This window comes from Clupea harengus, chromosome 10 (genome assembly GCF_900700415.2).
Source record: "Clupea harengus chromosome 10, Ch_v2.0.2, whole genome shotgun sequence".
Taxonomy (NCBI): domain Eukaryota; kingdom Metazoa; phylum Chordata; class Actinopteri; order Clupeiformes; family Clupeidae; genus Clupea; species Clupea harengus.
Window position 1 is genome coordinate 22,241,814 of NC_045161.1, and position 3,907 is coordinate 22,245,720.

At 44.0% G+C, this 3,907-nt stretch overlaps 1 protein-coding gene across 5 annotated transcripts in view; it reads right to left on the reverse strand.

Moving 5' to 3' along the window:
* clocka (clock circadian regulator a) overlaps nucleotides 1-3,572 on the reverse strand; it is a 46,044-nt gene extending 42,472 nt beyond the window's left edge. For all 5 annotated transcript variants that reach the window (XM_031574389.2, XM_031574388.2, XM_012821838.3 and 2 more), the window contains exon 1: nucleotides 3,436-3,572. The gene's annotated coding sequence lies outside the window, so the exon portion shown is untranslated. The remainder of the gene's footprint in view (nucleotides 1-3,435) is intronic.
* Between the last annotated feature and the right edge of the window lie 335 nt (nucleotides 3,573-3,907).

Consider the following 3,907-nt stretch of genomic DNA (forward strand, 5'->3'; position numbering starts at 1 on the left):
AGGGGTAACTTCAAGGCACCTTCAACTTCACAACATCTGAGGGAGGGGGCTGATGGTGCTCAGTTCTGAAGTGCTTCCTTTCTCTCAGAGCACTTTGTAAACGTTCAACACTTCCCCACTTCACCGTAAACAAAACATACTATGCAATGACGACCACCACTATTAATTGTCTTTTTTTTAAAGGAATGCTTGGGTGTTTTTGTGAGCCTTTATGCACTAGTCTGGTCACAAGACATGATTCATCTCGTGTTTAGGACTGGCCCCATCTTAGATCACCACAGCCAAACTGGAACTCAAAAGAGAGGGTCATGAGGGTCATATTCAACGAGGCTGACAACACCTGCCAAGGGCCCATTTCCAAAAAAAAAAAAAAAAGTGTTATCATAGCATCAGCAGGGTTACGGGGAATTAAAAAGTTGCCCAAGAAGCTTTGTATATTCATAAGACGCCGTGTATATTCATAAGATGCATTCTTCGGCAGGATATCTCGAGGCCGTGCCTTTGAAGACTGCGGGTTAAAAAATGTTTTATAGCCGCTGTCATAATCAGCCAATTACTGGTTGAAAATAACTGGTTTTCACCTCTCATTACTCCACTCCCTAGAAGACCGTTCCAGGTAACTGCTCCAGGTAACTGCTCCAGGTAAGGCTGAGGAAGGAGAGCGCTTCCAAACATCCCATACCACATCAGTGAGTGGGTATACACCACCACCACCACCCCCCCCCCCCCCACCACCTCCCCACAGGCCCTCAGATAAGGCATATAGATCCAGACCTGAAGACACAGAGACCCAGAGTACAGGGGTTGGGCTCAGGGCGCTGAGCGACATACCAGAGGATTCATAACTGGGTGGACCTCCACCCCTGTGCCAAGTACACGAGTCACGTTTCTGTGTGCTGACACTAATGAGGAGTCCCTATCCACTGCAAGCAGGGCAAGGACTACCCTTGGGTTCACCTTTTACACACACACACACACACACACACGCACACACGCACACACGCACACACGCACACACACACACTAACATGACCACACACACACACACACGTGTTGTTTTGTGGTAATCACTCTACATCAACAAAGTGAATCAGGATGCGCCAGGTCAACCAAACGTAACCCTTTGAGACACACTATAGATTGAAGGTAAACATTTCAACACATAGGCTTTCCAAAAGGGGAAACTAAAAGCGGTTCTAGGTATCTCGTCAGTTTCCTGACAGTTACTATGTGGGGGCACATGGCCATCTGAGATAGTGAGGAAGCAAGAACGCCCCATCGCAGCTAAAGCATACAGCACTCTGGGGGGGGTGCACACACACACACGCACACACACACACACACACACACACACACACACACACACACACACACACACACACACACACACACACACACACACACACACACACACAAGCATCAACGGTCACAGTGCCTTGTTTGCACACACACACACACACACACACCACACAGCTGTGCCCTGCCATACCACATGATTTTGTTTATCTTCAGCTGAACAACAAGGATTCCCAGCCTGTAAGTCCCAAAGGAAATGACAACTGACTGCATACTTTGCTATTTGCAAATGCACCCCCCCAGTCATGTAATATTAAACTCAGGTGACAGTAGACAAACTAAAGGACCCTCACTTCTGACATTAACCAGTCACTTGGCTGTTTAAGACACAATCATGTGGTAGAGACCACTGACTTGATTCAGTCCATTAGCTTACTACCTGTGAGGAAAATTATGAATTAATTAAAAGTCAATTAATTTATAATTATGTTTTTGGGAGATGTTCTTGACACTGGCTGCTTTTAATGTACATACTTTAGATTATCATAACTGAAATATTTTGTTGCCGATATTTTGACCAGCAAGTCAGTTTCATTGCATGGACATAGGCTGCTTAATTTAGGTTGGTAGTGGCACTGAACAGTCCCTTCTTTCTATGACTGAGGACCAGATGAGGGGATGGAAATATATGTGCTGGTTTGTTGAAGTTTATTTCGTCCTATAGTAAGCTATTCCGCACATTTTTACCACTCAGCTCAACATTTTTTACAAGCTAATAGATAAACATCAGGAGTTCGGGAAGCTTTTCTGAGAACAGTCACCTGAACTTTGTGACACATGCCATTATCAATCTCTGCCTGCACGTGTCACGTTGGTAATACTGATAAACCAGCAAATCGGCGCAATAATAAAAAAAAACAATACTACGTTGTCATTCAAACAGGGCACTGACACCCGTCCCCAGCAGCAGGCATCAATAACCATAAATGCCGACTGTCCTACAAGTTAATTACTACAAGATTTGAGAGAAGATATTCACACGGACACAAACAAGCGATAATGAGGATGTAAGAGCGCCGTTTTATTGTCCTGTTTTCATAGATCTCTTCTCATGCAATAACAAGATGTAACGAACAGCCAAGAATTTGACGGCGCTTTGCAGCTACTAACCGAAAAACAAGCTGCGACCACACACCTCAAGACTGAAAATTGAATTCTGTGAAATTATACCCACATGGACATATTCTTATCTTGCCGGTTTATTCTCAACCTTCACACAGTAACCATTATCCAGTATAACAAGAGCTTGGATGACAAACCCGTATTTCATCTGCAGTAGCCTGGCAAGACTGACATATACAAATAAAGACAACCCTTGGAAACATCTAACAAATATGTGAAATGCCAGGCAAATAAGAAATGCAAATCATATTTAAAAAAAACATGCGGTAAGCAAGAACCGATGTCGTGGGCTTTAGGAAGATCCCTGCTAGCTTTGCCGACTCTGCTACAGGTTGCTCTAGCGGTGTCTCAGAAAAATGGACGGGTTAAATTGGATTTGGTTTCCCCCCGCAGAGTGCAAATCCCTGGGAAAGCTTGCGATTGCACAGAAAAATCAACAATTAAAGACAGCGGTCGGCATCTCAGAATCTGAATGTCATTCACCTCAAACAGTCTTGAATTTATCCAGTTGATCCATTCACGAAACCAAAAAGCGCAAGTTTTCCATCAAGCGAATGCGCACCCGAAATCAGCGGCGTGTCTCATCACCCAAAATCAGGGGTCACTGCATGCTAACCGTGCTAAATATAGCAACAAAGTTTAAAATTCGAAAGGGAAAAATAATATGATGCCCACCAAAGGCACAGAGAACCAGAGGAACGTGCTGGCTTTTAACCGGTTAAAAAACATTTGGTTGCACCATACAGTTCACTCGCCTGTCTCTCACCGGGGTAGAGCGAATGTGGGTCACCGGGCCTTCGCATTCTTCCTAAGCAAAGCGTAACGCTAGATAGCTAGCATACAAAAACAGCACCGTACTCTTGGTGCGGTCATATCTGCAATAAAATTCACCAGGCAGCGAGCCGATTGTCATTTCCAAAGCGACGCAATCATGCATGCTTTCAAAATCACTCCTACCTTGTCGGTTGTCCGATTGTTACGATTTCCGTGCTCCTTGTTTTGGTTGTAGATGGCTGCGCTGTGGGTTGAACTGGAGTTACAAAAACAGCCCCGGCCTAGCTAGGGTTCCCAAAGAGCATGCGCACCAGCGGATGAGTATACAACCTGGCGGAACTAGACAGGCATACCTTTTACGTGCGTGAGAGTTTTGTCTTCTCATGAACACCGGTGCGAAGGCGTTTTATTGCAAATAATTGTATTGATGTTATGACAGGCAATATATGCTTACTTAATAGCATGTCAAAGAAAGACAGAGGTACCGCATTTGCACATGAGATATGACAAAAACATAGGCTGCGCCTAATGCTTTATGGAGGTACTTTAAATACCTTTTTCCTTCTTCTCTATATTAAGCTTTTTCTTTAAATTTTGATAATAAAAATTAAAATACAGTTTTGACTCTTTTACATACGCCGACATATATTTTAGC